Source organism: Papilio xuthus, unplaced genomic scaffold (assembly GCF_000836235.2).
Source record: "Papilio xuthus unplaced genomic scaffold, Pxut_1.1 DF825017.1, whole genome shotgun sequence".
Taxonomy (NCBI): Eukaryota; Metazoa; Arthropoda; class Insecta; order Lepidoptera; family Papilionidae; genus Papilio; species Papilio xuthus.
In genome coordinates, this window is record NW_013533632.1 from 3,029,805 (window position 1) to 3,055,843 (window position 26,039).

At 29.9% G+C, this 26,039-nt stretch overlaps 1 long non-coding RNA gene and 3 other non-coding genes across 4 annotated transcripts; 1 reads left to right on the forward strand and 3 right to left on the reverse strand.

The window, feature by feature from the left end:
- The first annotated feature begins 6,983 nt into the window (after positions 1 to 6,983).
- TRNAM-CAU (transfer RNA methionine (anticodon CAU)) lies at positions 6,984 to 7,055 on the forward strand. Its single transcript has one exon. It is a non-coding gene; the product is annotated as a tRNA-Met (tRNA).
- A 3,770-nt stretch (positions 7,056 to 10,825) lies between these two features.
- LOC106126402 (uncharacterized) lies at positions 10,826 to 11,499 on the reverse strand. The gene is made up of 2 exons (XR_001228361.1): positions 11,311 to 11,499; positions 10,826 to 11,159 (listed from the first exon to the last, which is right to left on the reverse strand). It is a non-coding gene; the product is annotated as an uncharacterized LOC106126402 (long non-coding RNA).
- A 2,546-nt stretch (positions 11,500 to 14,045) lies between these two features.
- Positions 14,046 to 14,117, reverse strand: TRNAM-CAU (transfer RNA methionine (anticodon CAU)). Its single transcript has one exon. It is a non-coding gene; the product is annotated as a tRNA-Met (tRNA).
- A 1,697-nt stretch (positions 14,118 to 15,814) lies between these two features.
- Positions 15,815 to 15,886, reverse strand: TRNAM-CAU (transfer RNA methionine (anticodon CAU)). The gene has a single exon. It is a non-coding gene; the product is annotated as a tRNA-Met (tRNA).
- Positions 15,887 to 26,039: the final 10,153 nt, after the last annotated feature.

The window sequence follows — 26,039 nt, forward strand, 5'->3', positions numbered from 1 at the left end:
ATGTATTAAACTTTTTAAAGGTTAAATTTGTCATAACATATCTTAATTTTAACGAAATTGATACATATTTTATGTGATTTATATCAAAAAAGGTAATTTAAAATAATTTTCATTTGAGTTAATTGTCACCAATCATTTGATTGTATTTATTTCGCGTAACATTTTTTATATATATTTAGAAATATGACTCTTATCGAACTGTCCAACAATTTATTTTTAATATTTCATTATTATTAAAGCTTTAAGTTAAGTTTTTCTCGAACAAAAAATTTATAAGTTTAACTTAATAGATTCTTAGTTTTATAGGCGTTCCCGCGTGCTTCGTATAGTGGAAACACTAAAATATACTTATTTAGGTTAATTCATATTTATAGAGAATCTTCAACGCATAAATATATTAATTTCTTCTCGTTATAATTTTTAGTAAATTTCGAATTAAAAACTTGAATTTTTGGTAATTTGCATAAATCGGCTAAAAGCACGATCTTTTTATCTTGTAAATACATAAAATAAAAAAAATAATGTATTTTAGAGGACTTCATTTTTTTTACATTTAAAATCACATTTAGATTACCTCTGAAGTATTGTCCTAAGTGGTAATACGTTGTACGAATATTACCATATGTGTAAACCAAATTCATATATAACTATAATAATTAGCTTTTTGTTTCTCTCACATTAAATACGAAACAAATAAAATTTTGAACACCATGTATTACCTACATTATTAACCAAATGATATGCAAAGAAAAGATATCTTCATACGACAGGTTTAAAAATTCATGACAATTCTAGAAATAAATAAAATGACTAGAATCTAAAACTAAGACGAACTACTCAGTTTAACATTTAAAATACAGCATGTTTTCTATTTGTGGTAATACACACATGTATTACCACTAGGTGGTAATAAATCAGTGGTAATAGAATACACTAACTATTAATCATTATTTTTTAATTTAATGATTCGTATTAATTTATTTTTATTTAGTATATGTAATTAGACTTTGCAGTACTTTAGTTAATGTTTAACATATCTACATGTTAGTAATAAAATATTCATATAAAATGTATGAAATGGGTAACCATTAGATATTACTATATTGAATGTAATTCTTATTAAATATTATTAGTTTTATGGATTTTATGTCTTATAATTGAAATTGTTTAGATTATAATTATATTTTAACACGTTCAATGCCACTATTTTAAAATATTAAAATGACCAGTGTGTAGGTGGCACTGAAAGTGTTAATAGTATTCCTGTGACTATATACTTAGATTCTAAACAATTTAAATTATTATTTGACAAAATCCGGCAAAGCTTTACGTAATGTATTTTTTATTTTATTTTGTATAATTAACGCTTAGTAATTTTAACACGTAAATATTATTTTAATGATACGTTAATCGAAATATTTTGCTTAGTTTATGTTTACATTGAATTAGCTGAAAGCAATTGCTTTTGAAACTGTTCTATAGTTTTTAATGATACTTAACTATTGATGTACGTATATGGTGGAAAAGACGGGAATAATTAGCATAGTTATTGGCACTCAGAGTCATTAAGTACTAAGGGTGGCCATTAGTATATATTAGATTTGATTAATCTACAATAAGAGGCTTCCTTAGTGACTGAATGACTGAGTGGGCGTTATTATATTTTCTAAGTTAATAATAGCTTAAAAAAACAACTTAAAAATAGTTTTTTTTTAATAACATTGTCACAATTCTTTAATAGTCATAATACTAACAGATAGTAAGTTTGCACGCATTAAGTTTAAGAAAATGTGTTATTATTGTGGGCTTTCACTGTTGTAACATTTATATATAAAATATTCTCAATTTCTATAGAGAATTAAAGGTCTTGTACTTGTATCCGCAGTGTAAACCTACTATGTTGATCAATGTTTTTCTTCATCTTGAATATTTAGCTTTAATCATTTTATTTTTATATTTCGTGTCTAATATAATTTTGTTTAATTAATGACATATATCTTAAAGCTAAGAATGTTACTTAATAAGATATAGTTACATATTGTAATGCAACTAAATATATAAGGCTTCGCACAAATATAACTTGAGTATATAAATTCGTTTTTATGTTAGTGCTTATGTAAAATATATCTTAATATTTGTGCTAAATGTTTGCACATATATTCTATATATATAACCGTGAGTTTCTGAGACTAACATCCTTGTTATGTTTTAAACAGAGGTTTTGATATCTGAATCCAACGGTTTAATGACCGGCTTGTGTACTAGATGATGTACGACGATACTTGATGACCACGACCAGTCTGAAAAGACTGTAACGACGAAGAAGACTAGATGAATTGCGATGATATTGATTTTCTTAAAATTTAATTAACATGTTCGTAATAAGACAGATGAAAATAACAATTATTATAACTAATTATGGCGTCACACTGTCATTTTTGATATTTTCGTAATTCAGTATTCAGTACAACATACAAAGATACGATTCTACTCTACAACACGATGTGACGTCACTGAAGACGCCATTACAGGTTGCCAACTTTGAAAATGCCCTCTTTAATTGTATTTTTTCCTAAATATAAAATGTTTTTGATATAATTCATACAATACTGTACAGAATTTGGTACACAAGCTTTATATATAATTCGCAGTTTCGTCTGCAGGGATGTCTTTATTGACATATATTGTTATCTCTTACATTCTCTTTGAATAAACAGAGACAATATGTGTCAATTCAAGTGTCATGGAAGTCGAAGTCGACAGTTCGCTTTTCTACGTTCGAGTAAAATTTTGTGTAAAATTTTTAAATGTAAGCCAAGAATTGCTTGCGCGTTTGACAATTCAGATCTTAATTAAACCGAATTTCGTTAATAATGTATATCTATTATAATTATTAAAGATTAAAATATTTATTATTAAAATCGTGTCTTATTTTTTACTACCCATCCACCACAGCAATATATATTAAGTATAAATTGCAGAATAAAAATGGCAGGCGTCATATAACACTTATGACTTTCGTTATAAATGATAGATATAGATTTGCTCTTTGGCACAAGCGTTTTGCCTTTCTATTACTACTAAAATAAATTTTATGATGAATTACCAGACATCGTAAAATTTAGTCGTTTCTAAAGCACATAAAAATGACGTTAGAATAAAAAATATACTGTATCTTTTATCCAGTATACTACGTATACTGGATAAAAGATAATTTTACGTGTTTTATAATTGTTTACATATGATGAGAACGTGATGTATGTTTAAACTTAACAAGGCTATTGTTAGATACATCAGTCAATTGGGGATCCTGACCTCCTGTTAATAACAGAAGCAATTTATTGAAAACATCGTGTAAAATATTGGAGTACTATCTTTTCCCATAAGCTTTAAAGAAGTACATTCTCATACCATGCTACGATATTACATGGAACAATTGGCAGCTATTGCATTCTTCCCATACAAAAGTACATGTTGCTTGTGGTTAGAACTGTTTAAATTACGTCTAAATGTACTCGTATTAACATAAATTGATACGCATTTGTAAAAGCGCTGGGTCATCGCATGATGTAAAGTGAAACGATCTTATTATTAATTTCGAGTATTTCGAAAAACAATTCCATTTTAAATTAATAGTTTTGTGTTTTTTATTACTTTTTTTTAGGTAAAACCTGACTAATATAACAACACTATGATGAGGGCAATATTCATAAATAGCAACACTTTTTATCTACGTCAACACATCTAATGTCATTTTAATATTAAATCGAGCATTTTAAACTTTTATACTACGTTTGTCTAAACATTTTGTAGTAATAAATATTTCGCATAAATATTAACACATTTAATTATAGCGAACTTAAAAATTAAACCGCAATTACAATGAAATAATTTATAATTTATGACAATAACAATGCTAACGCCATGGTAACGAATTCATATTCTTAATGAGATTGACATTGCCATTATAAAAATCAGTTCCATCCATTTCGGCAAGATATTGAGAGTTTCTAAAATTGGGAAATTATTATTGTTTAGAATAGTACATTGGAAAAGTATTAGGATTTAAAAACTTTTGTTTTAAAGTCATCTAGGTTATAATAGGGAGCGTCGGTGGCTTAGTGGTCAAGCAGTTGACTTGCAATCTGCTTGTCCTGGGTTCGAATCCCGCCATGTACCAATGTGTTTTTCGATTTCCGATTTACATATGTACATTTATCCGACGTTCTTACGGTGAAGGAAAACATCGTGATGCAACCTGCACATATCTGAGAAGAAATTCAAAGATATGTGTGAAGTCAACCAACCCGCACTTGGCCAGCGTGGTTGACTATGGCCTAATCACCCTTAACTTAGGGTAGGCTCCGAGCCCCTCGGTGGGGACGTATAGTGAGCTGATGATGAGGTTATAATGCTGTAGCATACAGCTAGGGAGTTGTTACAAAGTTGTGTTGAGTTATATAGGATTTTAAATATAGACAGGCCATAACAAAGTAAACCGCATATAACATGGCAGTAGACATCTATAATACTAGTCTCTTAGACTTTTAATCGTAATAAATTATCTCATCATAATATCTTAAATTTAAATTTTATCTTCTTCAATTTGCATATAAAACTTAAATTTTAATTTAAAAAGTTAGTTTTTTTTTTAAATTAATACTTATGTCATTTTAACATAAATTGTAAAATATGTCATTTCTTATAAAATCTCATTTAGAAAATAAGTCTGTATAATTTGTAAAAATAAACAATTTGCCTACTTGTTAAGTGTAACGTTGTCTCCTACCTTATTTTTGTTGTTATTGAGCCGTTTAAAAGTCAATTCTGTTTTACTTTCTTGTTCTGTGGAAAACATGTTTGTTTTGTGCGAAATATTTTCATGTCAAAACTCGGATTTGCTGTTTAAGAAATCAGTAAGAAACACGTGAGTGATTTTTGCAACAACATTAATTGTTTTTAGAAAAAAAATGGTAGCTAGCTATAGGTGTTAGTTTTTTTAATAATATTTTCAGTACATTTAATTACGATTTCGATACGATATAAGGACATATATAAATAATGAAATCTTTATTTTTCTAATCTTTGATGTTGTCCCAAGAAAGGCGAGATAAATTGTGTTATGTCAAATATCTAGATTGGTGAGTTCACGTATACATTTATAGCTCTTTGCTTTACGCTTGTCACGAGAACATGACCCTAGGGAGCCTTCATATACGAAAGATTTATTCGATAGTACAGGAAAATATATTTAATTTGATTCTGCCAGACGTATTTCTTGGCAAAAAGATGATACTGAAATTCGAAATTTCTAAAAAATACTGTGGTTTAGTTACTAAAGTACAAAATCTACCAACAAGTCATCTTATACGTGCTACAGTGAAAGTACTTTACAATTGTTAGCAAGAAAATCCGACACTGTGCCGGTATACTGGCACAACACTAGCCTCACCCCATATCCCCTCACTAATCATTCTGACACTTGATTTTGCAATGTAGGCCCGCCATTTCGCGCCAAAGGATTGTAATTAATAATCTCTAAAACAATGTAGGTAGTATTAAAGGTACTAAGAAAAACATATCATTTAACATATCGGAACTGTCGTTCATAAAATTGACGTATCAAACGTATTCATAACCAGGATATCAACAAACACATCGTTTTCTGTTTTATAGAACAATGATAAAAGGTTTTTAAAATACTTTCAAAGTTTTCTTCCATATTCAAACTATTAATGATAATAAATATAATACAATTAACACAAATATAATAGAAATACAAACTTTTACCGTATTTCGTCAAAAAAAGTTACAAAAAGATACTATCTTAACCCTTGTTTTAACCCTTTGAACGCCGCAGATTGATGTCAGGGACGTCAACGTGGTAATAAAGGAATATATTTTACACTTAAATATGTACCACCTTTGCTTGCGGTACACGCAAGTACTTTGTTATTTGTCAACAATGTATTTTGGAAGCCTACCCATGATCATATTTCGTAGAGCACTTTTTAAGATTTTGTTTTTAATTTCGCGCGGATGGAGTCGCGGGCGACAGCTAGTATGGTTATAAGGATAGAGGTAAAAAGTTTCATCCGTCTGTCAATGTGCGGAAGAGATATACAGACAAAATGTATTTCAATTTCCTGTTTGTCCCCATCCATGTCAATCCTTTTTCTATTCTTCCCAAATTGTAAAAAGGTAGGAAAGCGATGAAGAGTGTACCGCATTTCGATCGAAACCTTAAACGATAGACAGCAAAGAAATTACAATTTTCACTAAAATTTATACCAAAATATTTCTGTCAAAATGTGTCTACATAATTTACGTTTTGAATCTAAATTCTATACGAAACTATGATTCAGATTCGATTCGTTCTCGGTAGTAAAAACACACGGTTACAAAAATTTGTTTTTGCAGTATTAAACGAAATGAAGTTTAAAAACCAGTGAGTTGACGCAAATTTTAAAAAGGTCACGGTACTGCGTCGAAAACTGCTAATTTTATTACAGCGTATATAATGTTATTACGATAGAATTTGACTACGGTTACATAAATGTCGGCTCGTGTAACAATTTGTTGAACGATTTTGGCTAATGATTGATCATACAATTAGTCTTAGCTTCTTAGTGCATTAAATATAAGTAAACATTTTTACATCTATGTCTCACTTTAAGTATTGTAAATATCTGTTCATTTGTTTACGCACGCAGACTTTATTGGGAGGAATTTCCTTCTTACGATACTTCAGTTTATTACACGTAAGTTTAAGTAGATAAATTCTAAACTTACTGTTTACCAAACAGTTTTAGTTTGGAAATTTCTTCGGTTTGTTTAAGTAGAAGATTATATGTTTTTCAGCATTAGAAATCGATAAGTAAATTCAAAAGCGATGTACAGTTCCGTGTAGCTTTAGCTTAACAAGGTGAAGTGAAAATCAATATCGAAATAATAGAATTGTGAAATCCGCTACGAAAGCTCACAGCGGGATGGCGCAGAGGAAGCGTGCTGGGCCCATAACCCAGAGGTCCGTGGATCGAAACCATGTCCCGCTAAACACCTTTTTGTTTTTCAACAAAAAAAAATTACAATTTTTTTACTTTGATTATTATTTTGAAATGTTCAAAATTACAATAGTACAAAAAATTTATAACGTTTTAAATTTTCTAGTTATAGTTTTTTTTTTGTCTAAAACCTTACTATTAATAAAACATAAGCAATCTTCGCTTAGCAAATATCTTATTATATCATATTTCAAACTAATATTATAAATGCGAATGTTTAGATGGATGGATGTTTGTTTGAAGGTATCTCCATAACGACCTAAACACATTCTGATGACATTTGGCACAGATGTAGAACATAGTCTGGAAAAACACGTAGGCTACTAATTAAGTTTTTTTTTTAATTCCGCGCGGACGTAGTCGCGGGCGTTACCTAGTAAGTCAATATAACTTGGATTTCGTAGCACTGCAACGTATTTTCGTAGCAAGATGGTAGCAGTTATGCACGCTGCATTCATAACAAAGTTTTATAGACAATATTCACGCTAGTCTATTTTGAAGTTTCTGTTTTAATATTCATATAACTTTTATATTATATAACTTTCAACTACTTTTAAATAATAAATAATGAATTTTAGACGCAACCTAAAGCAATTTAAAGAAATGCACCAAAAGACGAAGAAGTAATGTTTTGGGCAGACAAATATATAAGAAAAGAAAATGCATTTTCATGTGAATTGAGTTAGTTGCGAAATAAAACATGTTAAGATTTTAGATGACATTTTTATCACTTTTAGAAATAAAATAGACTGCAGATAGAAAGATAAATGAAAATCAGTAATAGTGTCATGCACGAGTCGAAATCGTGAAAAGCATGCGGATTTCTTGTTTGTGAACAAAAAAATCGTACAATTTTTTTTTATCTTTAATGTATTGAAGTTGATTCAGATACATTTAAGTTTATTTGACCTTTGTGAAGGGCGAGCGTACCGTAGCTGTTTGTTACGTAACATTACATTGCGGGGTGAATTGCTAATGAAAGCACTGTGGTTTTTGCTGAAACGAAATTTATTTTTTTTGGCTTTAGTCGCTTTTATTTCGTTTTCAAGCAGAATAATAAACAGTAACATGATGATCAGTTACATGATGATCAATGGACTACGATTAATTTTACCAACTTGATAAGAATTGACGTTGTTATAACTAGGAGTATTTTAGATTTGGAAGCGAATATCCGAGAATCCAATCCATTCAATTTCAAACGTACACCGCGTACAACATACACAGCTGATTTAATACTTCTTAGTAATATTATTAATTCATTCATCACCTAACTTTACGTCAACACTGCGGGGCTTGGAGCCTACCTTAAATTACAGGTGACTACATAGTCAACCATCATGGCACGTCCGGATAGGTTGACTTCACACATATCTTTGAATCCCTTCTCAGATATATGCATATTGCATCATGATGTTTTCCTTCATCGTATATTATTTAGTATGTCTTACTAAAGTGTCGTATTAAGAAATAATGTGTTACAACGCCTGAAAAAGGCATAAATGTGCAAATAAATAAATAAAAGTTAAAAATAATTCGTCATGTTTGACGCCCATGAAAACCAGCATCTAAATATTAGTTCTTAGCTTCTCATGGAATGGAATTAAAGAAAACCACAAAAATCATGTTGTTTTATTCGTAGATTTATAACTATAATAATAATAATAATGATTTATTTAAACTAAAGTACGCATAAAAATATACATCAGTTGTTGGAGCATCCTTTTAAGTATATAATACCTGTGACAGAATGCTCCGTTCTTCCGTACCATACATTTATATTTTTATTTTTACAATATGATATACCTTACAAATAAACAAAAAGAAATGACAAGCAATTTGGGTAGTTAGAAAGAAAACACTATTCATTGAAACATGTTGTTTTATTATTACTTACTCTTATTTTCTTCAAGTAATTAATTAGATAAATAAACAGAATTTGCCATTTGTTATCAAACACGTATACTAAACATGTATCACTTTATACAACTTCTCGTATATAATTTTTATAAAAACTAACTACAACGATGATAAATATTTTATTTAGGCGTCAATGAACCTATTATGACGTTGATATGCCAGAGGTATATAAGCTGCGGAGCTATTTTTGCTTCACAGTTCTAACTCTGCGTCCATGAGTGGCAGTTCCTTTACCCAGTGTAATAATTGTGAAATTAAATAATTTAGCTGAAACGCAGAGGTGAGCTACTTTTTATTATTGTTCTGTTTTTAAATTATGTGTTGTTATGACCAAGGTTATCGTTACGGGTCACCGATGTTCCGTCAATTGCCAATAAACACGTAACATATTCGCATTTCTATTGATAATCTTTTTTTTGTCTCATTTTTAGATGAAACTTAATCATAAGTACTTTGTGGTTGAATTTTTGGAGAAGCCTTACAGTACTGTTGATCCAGTGGTTTGCGTCCCGTTTAAATGGATAAAATTAGCCAAGAAGACAAATGATATAGTTTCCGTAGCATATCCAGCTGAGCATTCCGTCTCTACTAACACAATGGTTCGAAATATTTGTCCACAGCAAGAAAACTGGCGTTATTATAAAGTACAAACAAAATGTGGAAAACGTGAGTACACTTTTATTACTTAACGATAACGTGATTGTTAATGTAGTTTCTAATGTAATTGAGTTGACTAATAAATTAGGCTATTAAACATTATTTAGAACACTACATAATATGTCCATTTTATTACGACTTTGTGGAATTAAAGCTTGCGCTTAATGTGATGCTATTGGTACAGTACAGTAGTAATACATATTTGTTATTTTACTCGATGCTGTAAACGTCTTTTTGATATCATTCTCGCTATTTTGCAATTGAGTTTGGTAGTATTGATTTTTTACATTTTACATATTGCCCTTCTATATTTAATAAATGCTTTATTCGCGAGGTCACCATCAGGTTTAAGTTTGGTTATTTTAAGTAATTTTTTCGATAGAGAGGTATGGAAGAAACTAGGGTAGGCCTATGTGAAAAGGACAACAAAGGGCAATAAATTGTACATACATGTAAGTTTAATATGTATAATATTATTCGAAAATAAAACGCTAATAATGTAAAAGTATATTTTATTATTGTCAGTGAATAAAGGCTTTATATATCTATCTATTTTATGTAATTTGTTCCTTTGGCAAATTGATGTAATAACTCCTATGGTGATCCAGTGCTTGAGCAGTGCTATCTTTGCCTTATCTGGGTGCACTCTATAATAACATGTTTAATGGTATTCATCTCAAATTTAACTTAAAATATTATTTAAAGACATTAAGTATTGCTGAGGATAAGCCAAGCAAAGTGATACGAGCAAATAATCGAATATTTATAGTCAATATTAAGTACAAGACAATAACCCTCCATTTGATTCGTGGTTGAGGACGGTTAGGTTTTTACGTACATAGACTACAATAGCGTCGTTTTGATATAGTGTTATTAATAATACGGAGGTTATCGGAGTTGTGTCGACATTTAAATAACTGTGAGTACTGCGATAAGTCATCGACTAAATTTCAATTATTCATGTTATTGTCTAAGTCAGATGTAATTGATGAAATCGATTTAAATACATTCATTTTAATATAATATAGTTTTCACAGTTACGTATATTTGCCTGAAATTTTTGTGCAGGCGTTTACAGCATCGAGTAAAATAACAAATATGTATTACTACTGTACTGTACCAATAGCATCACATCAAGCGCAAGCTTTAATTCCACAAAGGCGTAATAAAATGGACATATTATGTAGTGTTCTAAATAATGTTTAATAGTCTAATTTATTAGTCAACTCAATTACATTAGAAACTACATTAACAATCACGTTAAGTAATAAAAGTGTACTCACGTTTTCCACATTTTGTTTGAACTTTATAATAACGTCAGTTTTCTTGCTGTGGACAAATATTTCGAACCATTGTTTTAGTAGAGACGGAATGCTCAGCTGGATATGCTACGGAAACTATATCATTTGTCTTCTTGGCTAATTTTATCCATTTAAACGGGACGCAAACCACTGGATCAACAGTACTGTAAGGCTTCTCCAAAAATTCAACCACAAAGTACTTATGATTAAGTTTCATCTAAAAATGAGACAAAAAAAAGATTATCAATAGAAATGCGAATATGTTACGTGTTTATTGGCAATTGACGGAACATCGGTGACCCGTAACGATAACCTTGGTGATAACAACACATAATTTAAAAACAGAACAATAATAAAAAGTAGCTCACCTCTGCGTTTCAGCTAAATTATTCTAATATTTAATAATAATTTTATTATCAACATAACATTTAATATTGTAAAGAAACTACATTTTTAATTTCACAATAATTACACTGGGTAAAGGAACTGCCACTCATGGACGCAGAGTTAGAACTGTGAAGCAAAAATAGCTCCGCAGCTTATATACCTCTGGCATATCAACGTCGTAATAGGTTCATTGACGCCTAAATAAAATATTTATCATCGTTGTAGTTAGTTTTTATAAAAATTATATACGAGAAGTTGTATAAAGGTGATACATGTTTAGTATACGTGTTTGATAACAAATGGCAAATTCTGTTTATTTATCTAATTAATTACTTGAAGAAAATAAGAGTAAGTAATAATAAAACAACATGTTTCAATGAATAGTGTTCTCTTTCTAACTACCCAAATTGCTTGTCATTTCTTTTTGTTTATTTGTAAGGTATATCATATTGTAAAAATAAAAATGTATGGTACGGAAGAACGGAGCATTCTGTCACAGGTATTATATACTTAAAAGGATGCTCCAACAACTGATGTATATTTTTATGCGTACTTTAGTTTAAATAAATCATTATTATTATTACGAATACATAGGCTACTAATAATGTTTTTTTTTATAATACCGCGCGGACTAAGTCGCGGACGACAGCTAATCTTAATAATATTATAAATGCGAATGTTAGAATGGATGTTTGTATGATGATATCTCCGGAACTGCTGAACGGATTTTGATGAAATTTTGCACACATGTAGAACATAGACTGGAGAACATATAGGCGTGTAGTAATGATTTATTTTAAATCCGGGCGGAAGGAGTCGCGTACAACAGCTAGTACTTTTACTTTATATAAAGGTGCTATCTTCTCGTAACTGTATAACGAAATGTGAAATCTCAAGAACAAATAAATCAAAATACTTGTTAACTTTTGATTTATAATCTTTAACAGTGGTAGCTTTTATCGTGTTACAATTTACCCTGACTCAAGGTACAAATAATGTTATAAATAATTTATTTCCTAACTTTTGGATTGCTAGTTAGTTTTCGTGTTTTGACTTAAATAAAAGTATGCGAAAAAAAATATAGCAGCAGAAGAATGGTATACTTCTTATGAATTACAGTTATAATGATATTAAAAAAACTATTACCTTGACTTAAATCAGCTTGTCGTAATTAAAAAAGTAAAAAAAAATTAAAACTTATTTCTGTATGCTCAATTAATAGAGTAATTACGTAGATAAACTATTGCTACTATTTTATAATAATTTCCAAAACCTTAAACTACTATCTAAATAAACCTCTGTATACGTTATGTACACCAATATTCACATATGTATAAGGACTCATCATCATCAGCTCATACGTCCCCACCGAGGGGCTCGGAGCCTACTCTAAGTTAGGGGTGACTAGGCCATAGTCAACCACGCTGGCCCAGTGCCGGTTGGTTGACTTCACACATATCTTTGAATTTCTTCTCAGATATGTGTAGGTTGCATTACGATGTTTTTCCTCACAGTAAGAACATCGGATAAATGTACATATGTAAATCGGAAATCGAAAAACACATTGGTACATGGCGGGATTCGAACCCACGACCTGCAGATTGCAAGTCAACTGCTAGATACCTGAGCCACCGACGCTCTATATGTATAAGGTCTAATACTATTTAATTGATAAGTTGTATGTGTGTTATATATATGTTGTGGTTGTGCTTAAATAAATAAATAAATAGTAATATTAAAAGATAGAATTGGAATGTAATATAATATTTTTATGTGATTATTGTTGACGAAATGGCGTTAATGTGGTTGTAATCTTGCTTTGTATTATATGGAGAGGATTTACATTAGTGAATAGGATTATTATTATCGTACTACAAAGTTTTATTGTATTGTATATATGACCAGTTATTTTAACATATTTAATCTTTAATAACATATACTTTACTCGTAAATTGACATATGTTAGACATAATTATACAGCGTGTCCCAAAATTCAACAATAAAACTGTAATGGTATACAGCCAGATCGATAACTACACGGGGAAAAATACTAAAAAAAAATCCAATTCTTTTTTTTTAAGTTGTATTAACTTTTGTAACTTTTCTTATAATTTGATACCCTCCACCATGTGATTAGACACTGTGGCTACAAGATATTATATATTATTGTAATATGAGACGATAATAAATTAGTAATTTAGATTTAATGTACTCAATATACCAAAAACAGCGATGGATTAAGTGTTGATCAATAAAAAGCAAATCTATATACATAATAAAAATGTTGGATTTTATAAATAAAGTGGTATGTAATACTACTGCCGAAGTAGCGCGTGACCGCAATTTTTTATATGCATCTATAGTGCTACGGCGTAGCACTTACGTAACTCGGGCTACAAATTTAATTATCACACTATAGTTTTAAATTTTCAGTGAGTAATTTTAAATTAAACTACCATTAATTGGGGGTTGGTTATATTATTTTTACATCATGATTTTTATTCAATAATCCATTTTATTCGTAATAATAGTTTAGTTTCTTTTGTTATAACTCAATAGCATCTGTAAATAAATACAGTCGAAACTAAATAAGCGAAAAACTCGGGTTAGGACCTTTAGAGTTTTGCGTAGGCGAGAAAAATATCATTGTCCCTTGGATTCTCACTTATATACGTTCGTACTGTTTTTAATAAAAAAAATGGGAAAAAGTTGGTATTAGCGGAGCGTGGTTTCGATCCACGGACCTCTGGGTTATGGGCCCAGCACGCTTCCTCTGCGCCACCCCGCTGTGAGCTTTCATAATCAATTTTCCAATCGCATTCCTACGTTATTGATTAAATCTCGTCCACGTAGCGTACTGTTTTACCCTAGTAGGCGGTATTGGGTAAAACAGACATTTACAGAGCGCGAATATTTAGTAGTTTAAAATACTTTTTTTAATTGTGTATTGCATGAGTACTATGTGAATAAATTTATTCCTACAACCTTATTACAATATCCGGTAAAAAATTATAGCATAGTTTACGTAGCACTTGTATAGCGTAGCATTTACATTTGCTTAATAGATTTTTATATTATTGATGTTGTCAATGTTATTTGATGCAAAAATCTCTTAACTATTATAAGTTATAGCCAATAATTTGTAAATACTGGTTGAGTAAAGTATTGCTATTGGAAAAAAAATTATGTTCATATTTTCTGCTTACATGTAAGTTACATTTTAAAATGTGTTACTACATTTTGTTTTAATATTTAACACGAAGATATATAAAATTTAAAAGGAATATTTTATTTTTCACTTGAAACGGGGAAACTGAAAATTTGTATATTGGAAAAAGTATTTTACGTTGAATTTATATTATATTTTCGATATTTAAATTAAACTAGAAGCAGTAATGTAAATTGAATAATAAGAAGTGAAGAGACTATGAAATTCTCGTGAGTCGATTCAATATATTCAATTTATATTATTGTATTTCCTGAGTTTATTTCGCAGAGAGTGAAGCTCTCAAGGAAATTACCTGCCAATCTAAGGTTTGTCTAATTTCCTTTTATTACGTTTTGAAGCTTTTTTTACTGTATTGAGAAAAATAAAAGCTGTTGTAAGATTGCATTTTATTAGGCAAAATAAATGGATTTAATTTAAATATTTGTTGTATTTACTGTGACAAGATTTTGATTGTTTATATATAACATTATTCTTATTTTAATTAAAAAATAATTGTGTTGAAATTTTCAAATTTGTATTACTGAGCTTTTAAAAGCTACCGTCAGAAAGCGCTTTTCTCTTGAACGTTACTTTGTTAAGTAATTATGTTGTCATGTACACAGATGGCGCATAAAATAATTTATTACTTAACGTGTTAATAAAGTTATATTTTTGGTAGCTTAATTTAAATTTATTGTGAATATGATATCCACTAGACATTTGTTAACTAAAAGAAAAGATTTTGGAACATATTATATTTCTACGGATCTATAATTATGCTAAATTGAAATTGAAACATGTGTTGGTGGCGTAAAAATATATTTTATAACTTAGTGTGATTAACAAGAGTGTTGTTAGTAATTTTTAAAGCTTTTGTTCAAAATATGCTTTTGCGTAGAAAGTCTATAAAGGATCGGGTGAGCAATTTATGGCTACCTGCTCCTGTATTTTTGAAGTGTACTTGAAATAACGTAAGAGTCTATAGAGGTAGAGTATGTATTTTAACCGGTCTTTGTAATATGCGGTTACTTAACAATGCGATGAATAAGTAAAATATATGAACTAGCTGTCGCCCGTATCTGTATTTCCGTACAAACGTTTCAATTCGTAATTTATTTGAATCATAAAAATTATGGGAACTCTTTTTAATTTTTAAAATAAATAACAAAATTTGTCTTCTACAAAAAGCTTGCAAACATTCGTAACGTATGTAAGGTTTAAAAATTTGCAAAAAAATAAATTTATTATTTAAATTTATGATTAAAATTACAAAAGTATAGCGGGACGTGGTTTCGATCCACGGACCTCCGGGTTATGGGCCCAGCACGCTTCCTCTGCGCCACCCCGCTACGAGGCCACGTAGCAAAATAAGCTACACTATCTCGTAGCACGATCACATTTTTAATGAAAACACCCATTAATGTTAAGAATTTTTTATTTTTTTATTTGGTCTTAGACTTGAAATTCATAAACGGATCGATGTATAGTCTTAAATTTAATTTTTTTTTTCGCATATTTTATTGCATTAGAACCATCTCCTTATATGATTTTAAATAATATGAAATTATTGTTGCTTTTGTAATATGGCCTATTAAAAACAATTGCCTAAAAATATTTTGTCAAAATACATTACCTTAAGTTAAATGGATAATAGAGAGTTAGTAGAATTATATTAACTATAGAACTTCTGTGAACGGAAATTAAATTCAAGTTTAACTATAGTTTAATCTAACATGAGCTTGCTGTATGTTGTAACTTTACAAGAAAAACATCAAATATTCTCGATTGTGTTTCAGTAGAACTTAATTACGTTCACTGTCTCACTGAGCTTTTTTCGTAGAGTTATGTTAAATGTGATTTCAATCAAGTACTTGTTAATGTCAGTTAAGAGGAATATTGATGATCTTCAACTACATTTTTAATTAACATGTCATCGGATTTTCATATATCGAAAATGAGAATTACGTTTAAAAATCTGAAAGCTTATTATGATTTATTCTTGTATTGGAATGGTCGAAGTCAATTGTACTTTTAAAGTCTATTTTCCGATATTATTAATAAAATTTATTTGAATAAAATTTAGTATTAAAATTGTTTAGTTAATTAGTAACAAAACTGGAATTCGTTTCAAAGTAATTGTAATTTTATTTTACAAAGAATTATGTAAAAAACAAATCTACAGTAATATATAATTTAAATATACTCGTACTTATTAAAATTGGTGTCAATGCAATCGAGGCAATGAGAACCATCTTCATTTTAATGTCGGCACTCAATAACCACGGCAGGTCGTTAATGTCGATTGAATGTTTTAATTAATTAATGGAATATTAAATTTATTTTGCCTCGTGTGTAAGATATGTTCGCAAATTTGTACGACTTTAGTGACGTAGAAGATTTAAATTCTTGTTAATTTAATTGTTTTTTAAATTCCATCTCTATTGGGAGAGAGTTGTCATATGTTTTCTATTACAAAAATCAATCACATTTTACCCTAAGATTTTTTTTTCAAAATATTAATTTTCAACATAACATGGCTTAATATGAAGAAAGGTCTGCTACTTGTCCATATTAAATTGCCATCGATGTAAGAAAATACGAGTTAAAAACGCATACATTTAGAATTTTCAAGCAGTTAATGAAATCTCAATGTGTCTCGGGTGATATTCTTTAAGCCATTATTAGATTTTCCGTATTAATGCTGCCTGCCGTAGTGGCATTAGGGTTCCGTACCTTAAAAGGAAAAAAAGGAACCCCTTGTACTATCACTCTATTGTCCATACGTATTCTTGTCTGTCACGAAGTTTATACGCAATGCAACAACGACGCAAGAACGTTATCGTTTGTTTTATTTTTTAATACATTTTGTTCGTTTTTTATTTATATTATGTTTTTTTTTTAATTTTAAATAGTAAATATTAAAATGATAAAAAATAAATATATAATAAGTCCGTGATCAATTAGTTTTATGCAAGTGTGGGAACAGTGTAATAAAAATATATGCTGATGAAATTAAACACAAGAAAGATTCGTTTTTTTGGATTGAAAAATCACCGATATTATTATATTCCCGGCTAACATAAGTCGCGGCCAATAATAGAACTTGATTCTTACTAATATTATAATTTAAGTTAGAGATATCTCTAAAACGGCACGGATCTCTCTGAAATTGGAAATAGTGAGTGATGAAAAACCTAAGTTTTACATGGGTAAATATTTAATTTAATGCGGCAATAGTCACGGGCGACAACTATGCAGGCATTAACAGTATATATGCTGTGCGTCACTCCTTTCAGAGTGGGCACCAGCTGCAAAAAGTTATTTTTAACTATAATATGATCCGTTCTAACTCAGTCTGGCCGAACGCGACTAGTGAATAAATCGGGACACCTCAGATAATGTCACTTACTTGAGATGGCAAAACCATATCGCCTCTTAATAAATATTGGTATACCAACTAACTCCATCTAGTGAGCTTTTGGGGTTGGGCGAGAATTTGTCAGAAATAATTTTTGATGAGGTTAATAGTATAAAGGATATGGAAGCGGATATACGTATGTGAAAATATTAATTTAATTAGATATTGTTTATTTTTACAACGTAAAGTAAATGTTATTAAGAGTGTCCTAGACACATACCTATTGAAGTTTGATGCTTAAACGCTAGGAAATAGAGTTCACGTTTTGACCCTCCCGTGTCTACAGTGATGTCACAGGAACGTCGTAGCCCGTTGGGAAATTGATAACTGTTTTTGTTTTCAATCAACACCTTAAAGAATAAAAAAAATAAGTTTCATAATATTAAATTTATTAATTATTTTACGTCGAATAAATAAAAATGTATTTCGAAAAAAACAAAACAATTTTTGTATTTGAGGAAAGCAAAGGAACGTTTATTTTTAATTTGTCAACTAGATGGCAGTACAAGTCACATTTTGTGAATCAAAACATGAAATGAATGGTTTTTTTTCGGAATGATATCGCATTATTATTGCACATGTCTTACACAGATAATAATGTACAATTCGTTTAGTTATGTTGGATTTAAAAACATTGCATTGTAAGATATTGTGCTCTACTGTGCATACGTTTGCTTGTTTGTCACGAGCTTTTTTTCTCAGAAACGCGTGAAGGTAATAGAATTTGGAACCTTTTTTACTTATATACCTATTGTATTATACGGAACACTGTACGCGAGTCCGACTAGCACTTGGCCGGTTTTTCTACGTATCTCTGCTCAACAGGAATAAGGTTACAAAGGTTTAATAAATTGCATCTCGCAATGTTTTCAGAACACTGCTCACTCCAATGTGAAGGTTAAAGGTCTTTGTTGAGAAGATTATTAAGACCCGTTTAAATTAAAATTTAAAATTGAATTTAAAGAGGATTTAATCAAATAAAATATTTGTTAAACTATGCTATGAATTTATTTAGCCAAGGTCAAGTATATCTTACACGGTATGTTCACAAATACTAATAATAGAAAAGAATTCAAGTTGTTATCAAACACACCCTGTGTCACTCCACTGTTCCAAATACCTATTACGACGATTGATTTGTCATTTTGTTAGCGATCGATTCCTTTAATTGAAAGTAATTTAATTAATATTTAAATCGATTTAAAGGATCGATTATTATGTTTGGCCGTATGTGTACACAGGTTCTGATAATGAAAGCAGTGCGTTAAAAATATCCTGTAATGCTGTTTATTTTTCACGCGAAGCTGTTTTAGTTAACGCCCCGGCAGGTCGTTATTTAATGAATTTATTCCTTCCGAGCCTCTTTCTCAGTGCTGACTAATGATGAAATATTAAGACCTGTTGGGAACCTCTTTTAAATGATAATAAAATAATTTCGTGTAGTTTCCACTTAATATATTATTTTTGAAATAAATAAAAACGTATAAATTTAAGAAACTATTGTCATTAAATATTTAATAAACAGTAGTATTTATTTTTGTAAAAACCTTTTTTTTATGAGATTCTAGAATGGTTGAAATTATACTAATATTTTAAATGCGAATGTTCGGATGGACGGATGGATGTTGAAAGGCACATACAGAACGGCTGCATGGATCTCGCCGAAATTTGACATAGATGTAAAACATAGCCTACACATAGGCTACTAATAAAGTTTTTTTTTTAAATCCGCGTGGACGATAGCTAGTAAATAAATAAATTAGAACATTCTACGAAACTTAGACATATGTATAGGCAACAAATAAACGTTGATTTTTATTCATTTATGAAAATTATGAAAAATATTCCGCTACTGTTGTAAATCTGGCCTCGTAATAAAGTTCGATTGTTTTGATTTTTGATATTGTGATATCGAATACAAACAACGGTGCTGTTGATTGACAAAAACATACGATATGAAAACTAATTGGTATTGAAAATATGAGTCGAATACAATTTCAATTTCAAGAGCAACAAAACAAAAGATATGTAGATAGTAAAGATATGTATTTTTATTGGTATCATAATGGTGTATTGTGTAAATCTGTAAAATGAATAATCTATACAAATGAATAAGATAGGAGTGCTTGTTGTTTTTCCGTTTTTCATTAACATGATGTATTTATATTGCTTATAACAAAAAAACAATTTCTTTACTTTTTGTCTGTCCGTAAGCTTTTGATGAGACATTTAATGTAGAACTAAATTAATTTATATCTTGACATTATTTAATTTTATACTTATTCGATGTTATCAGAGTGATTATTTTGTTAATAACAATAAGTTTACATCTTCGTAGCAGTTGCATTTCAATGATATTCGGCATCCCTTTCAACAGTTTAAGTTAAAGATGCTTGAAAATTTTCTATGCTTTTAAACTTTACTTGAACAGTTAATCTTGCTAATATTATAAATGTGATTTAATAAATGGATGTTTGTATTGTCTGGATTTAATTCAACGCGTACAGAGCCGCGGGCTACAGCTAATAAATACTCGTATATAGTCCCTGCCGCGTTTTACAACGGGCGTAGGGGCTGCAAAAAAATTCAACGGTTACACACACTTATGTTTTAACCATCGGAAAAGTGCGTTAGCGAACGATACAAGCTCCGAGAGGTCTTTATTCATAACTGCAAAATGATATCGTATTTAGAAATACACGTAGCTCCATCTAGTTACCGATGTGAATGAGCTTTGATTTTCAGAGAATTTGGATTTAATTTAGATGTCCTCCTTCCATGAAAGAGCTGTGAAAATTATTATTAAGTAATATAACTCTATTAAAAGCAGCTTTGTTATATGGTTTTATCAGATACGATACGACAGAGTCAGTATAAATATAGTTCACTTTCATATTCTGCGAAGCAATATCCGAGTTTACACAAGCTTAGAACTAATTGATGGTTCCTTTAGCCAAGTAACAATTTACATCTTATGTCCTTATAATTCTCTTTGTTCTAAACTGGCTATAGCAATATTAAATGCACGTTGCTATTAAAACATTTTTATAAAAACTTTTCCAAATATATTTTAAGTTAATATTGAAGTTTAATTATTTAATAGTGGCTGCTCTGAAATTTCCAAGCTAAGTTCCGAAACGCTACACTATTGGTGGAACATGACGCAGTGCTACCAATATACAGAATATCTACAGTGCTTTATTGATTTTCATAATACATTCACATTCAAAGTGTTTTACTGTCAATACGATACAGAAACAATATTTTAAATAAGAAATAATCATTGATTACCAATGATTTGTACTGGGAATAATAAAATTTAAATAAAATATGCTTAAACATTTTTATGCAATGTTCTCGGCCGAATAAACATTGTCATTGGCAACACTAAACAACATCTGTCAACACGTCTGTTATGACTTTTATAATGTTTTTATTTACGTAAATATAATCTTCACAACGGTATATGGAACGGACATGGATGATATATCTTTAAATATCCATCTCAGTATAATGAAATATACTTTGTCATTGGCAGTTTTGATATTATTTACGCACATAGGAACGACACGATTTCTATAGTTTGATATTTTCGCTCTCTTTCAACATTTGCAAACTTTGTGCACCATTTTGTTGTTATTGACATCTGAACGGAATGTATTAGCGACGTCACAAGAATGGCCCCTCGAAGGTGGCCGCGTTTAAGCGGCGCCTAAATATTTGTGATTTAAATTTTTTAAGGTTACAAAATACATTGACTTTAACCTCAGTATTAAGATATAAGATGTAAGCTGCCTACTTTCGTGTTAAATCAATTGAATTATTATCTTTTACATTGGTATATTAGATTATCAGAGCGAACATATTTTTTTTTAGGGAAAATTTTCATTGTATCAGTTTTTTTTATATATTAAATAAACCAGTGTTTGACCATAAATTATATTTAGTATCCCTTTCGTTATCTTATAACAAAGGCTTTAAGACAATATAAGTTAAGGTTGCTTCAATTTATATGCTTTCAATGAAATAACCTTAACTCGGAACAGTCATGTTAATATGTTAACCACTGGAACAGCTTTGCAGCTGCCGCAGCGGTTTCAAAAAAATATTTAGGAGCTTGTACACACAGTAGTGTGTATATACAAGAACCTGTGTTATAAATAATACAGCTTAAACTGCCGATGGCACAAAATCCAATTCATATACACACATCAAGTCAAACTATATCGCGATTCAAAATGCACGTGGCTCCATCTAGATGCCGACGTGTACCAACTGTGATTTGGAAGATATTAATATACAGAGTAAGTTGTATAAGAAAATTTAGATTCAATGAAGTTTTTCATAATGTTTATTGAACAAACTTATCGTGTTTTAAGTCACGTTAGAATATGCAAAACGGCCTATGTTTGAACTGTTACATGGTTAATTAAATAACGATTATAAATAAAAATATATTACTTACAAATAATTCTTTTTCCGCAAAATAGCCCTGATGTTTCAGCTCTTTGTTAAAAAATAACCTTTTGTTTTTAAATTACTTCCTGACCTTTGTCTTACTTGTTTGCATAACGTTGAATACAACGGCTGTATTACGTGATATACAAATAGTTATTCTGTTCGGGTTTAAAAATACACTGTCACACGAAAATTCATTTAATATTTTTTTTTAATAAAACTCTTAGTATTTTTTTTGTTTTAAGCAATAACGTTATCTTATGTTTCATTTATGAATTTATTTGTAAGTCCGTTGTCGATTAGATTTATGTATGTTAGCCATTTTATATATTCTGTAACTCCTTAACCTAAAACGTTATTTAGTCTATGCTATAAGTCAATAACACTTTTGTTTATTTAATATAACAACATTAATCATTTGTATTACGATCCAAAAGATTATTTAAATATTTGATTCTCAAATATAAAATAGAAGTATTCAACTCATCATGTTAATTAACTGACTGTATTTCGTGATCGTAAATTAAAAGTATTGTTATTGCTCGTCTGAATGACGGCCATGTTTTTTTGACATTCGGGTAATGAAAAAGACAATATAACAGCGGTGTTTTTGAAAAGTTGTTGTTTACAATTTTAAAAGAAATATATGAGTTAAAGAAGACTATGTTTTATTTGAAAAAGTATTCTCCGGCTCTGACTCCCACGTGTGATAGTGTGAACAGTGTAATATAAATATATGCTGATGAAAATAAACACAGGAAAAATTTGTTGTTTTGGATTGAAAAAAAATACCGATATTATTATATTCCCGGCTAACATGGGTTATTTTATTTAAATTCAAGCGCACGAAGTCGTGGCTAACAAAAGTATAACGTGCTTCTTACTAATATTATAATTTTCGTTAGAGGTATCTCCAAAATGGCATGGATCTCTATGAAATTGGAAATAGTGAGTGATGAAAAACTTAAATTTTGCATGGGAAAATTTATCCATAAAAGACTTATGTTTTTCACCCTAGACTAGTAAATACTTTTTTAATTCAGCGCGGCAGAAGTCGCTGGCGACAACTAGTCTGATATTAACAGTTTATATGCTGTGCGTCACTCCTTTCAGAGTGGGCACCAGCTGCAAAAAGTCACTTTTAACTATAATATGTTTTTGTTCGAGCTTTGTGGAGCCGAACGCGACTAATGAAAAACATGGGGAGACCTCAGGCAATCTCACTTACTTGAGATGGCAAAACCATATCGCCTCTTAATAAATATTGGTATATCAACTAACTCCATCTAGTGAGCCATTGGGGTTGGGCGAGAATTGGTAAGGAATAATTTTTGATGAAGTTAATAGTGTAAGTGAAATGGAAGCGGATATATGTGGAAATATTAATTTAATTAGATATTGATTATTTTTTACAACATAAATTAATTATTATTATGACTGAACTAGACAAATATATATTATAATTTGATGCTAAAACGCTGGGAAATAGAGTTCACGCTTTAACCCTCCCGGGTCTACAGTGACGTCACAGGAACGTCGTAGCCCGTTCGGAAATTGATAACTGTTTTTGTTTTCAATCAACACCTTAAAGATTAAAAAAATAAGTTTCATAATATTAAATTTATTATTTATTTTATGTCGAATAATTAAAAAAGTGTTTCGAATAAAACAAAACAATATTTGTATTTGACGAAAGCAAAAAACATTTATTTTGAATTTGTCAACTAGATGGCAGTACAAGTCACATTTTGTGAATCAAAACATGAAATGAATTGTTTTTGTTTTGGGAATGATATCGCATTATTATTGCATATTTCTTACACAGATAATAATGTACGATTCTTTTAGTTATGTTGGATTTTAAAATATTGCACTAAATAATTATGCCAATGTCATTGTTTAAAATCTTCAATCTTTTATAAATATAGAATATAGTACTCTTTGATGGAAAGTTAATTAAAATAAATTTCGCATGTCTCTATCTGTCTAAATAACATACCTCCTATATGTCAATGGGTCAGTAAATTGATAATCGAATGTTCAATCTGCGGTAGAGGACGGATTATTCTGCTACACGAATTTGTAGTGATTGATTTATTTACGATTAAAGGTGGATTTCCATTGCCGAATTATATGTACATAAACATATCTTTTGTTATATTATATATAAAATTCTCGTGTCACAATTTTAGTTACCATACTCTACAGAAACAACTTGACCGATTTTTATGAATTTTTTATATGCATATTCAATAGGTCCGAGAATCGGCTGCTATCTAATTTTTAAACACGCGTCGACGGAGTCGCGGGCGTCTGCTTTTTTTTCAAAGAATACGAGACAAATATTACTACTGTCTTAAGATTTTTCACAAGTGTACAATGACTCATGATTTTAATGTCCTTTATATATTAGGCTTTTTTACAACTCTCGATACTAGTAACATAATCCGGTGCAAATGGTTTTCACCAGTAAATCTGTTCTGTCGGTCAGAAAGCGATCCCGATTCAATTTCTACGTTAACGCCGATTGACGCGTCGTAACTTTAAATATTGATTGACACAAAAATGAGGTTTTGTATGAAATATATTTGTGAGGGAAATATATGAATTTGGTCAATTTTTTAAGTACTTTGAATGTTACATTAGCATCGCAATACAATGGGACACGATAACTCTTTCATATCGGTACTTAAGTAAAGCTACGGTTACGTTAAAGTGACCTTCTCAAAATATTTCGACAAATAGCGCTTGAGAAACAGATACGGTAGGTTTATATATATTAAATATGATCGGCTTTGCTACGATGTTTTGCTACCTTAATACTAAAGGTAGAGCTACGGCGGTTACAACATCGTAGAACCCTAGACGATGCTACGGTAAAGTTAAGTAGGGCTTAACTATTGTCAGTCGTTGTAGCATTAAAGTTCGACCTTGAATAGTTTTGTAACGACCTTTAAAATAATGCTTTAATATTATAGCACTTAATTTAGAGCTACGATATAATTTATATGCTATTTAAAACAATTTTCTGGTAGCGTAGCGAAGGAAAAGTTGTGATAAGCTTACAACAATTATCCAACGTAGCAATGAAGTCATATAATGTTGGTATTGATAGAGAAAATACTGGAAATATATGTTTTATTATTTATGTCATACTAGCGCGACTAGGTCCGCTTGTAATTAAAAAAATCTGAATTAGTGGCATTCGTATTTTTCCATCTATGCTAAATTTAAACGAGATGTAGCTATTCTGGAGATACCTTGTAACAGACATCGAAAAATTCTCTTTTATAATATTAGTAATATGTACTATTTGTTTAAGATGATATTAGAGATGTTTCTTTTATGTTAAATTAGAAGTTTGAATAAGATTTAAAAGAAATATGGAAATTAAATTATCATTGCAAATAAGTCGCGGAGCTTTCAAGACACTTTGTTATTATTGAATCTGTTTCTTGTATTTCTGTGTATAATATTAAATATCTATTTCTGTTTTCACTCCATTTGATAGGTACATAAATTTCATAAATAAATGTTTTTAATTGCAATTTAATTACAGATTCACCACACGTTTGTTGCGATGAGTATTATGACCTAATTAGGCTATTTTCTGCGAAATGTACAAT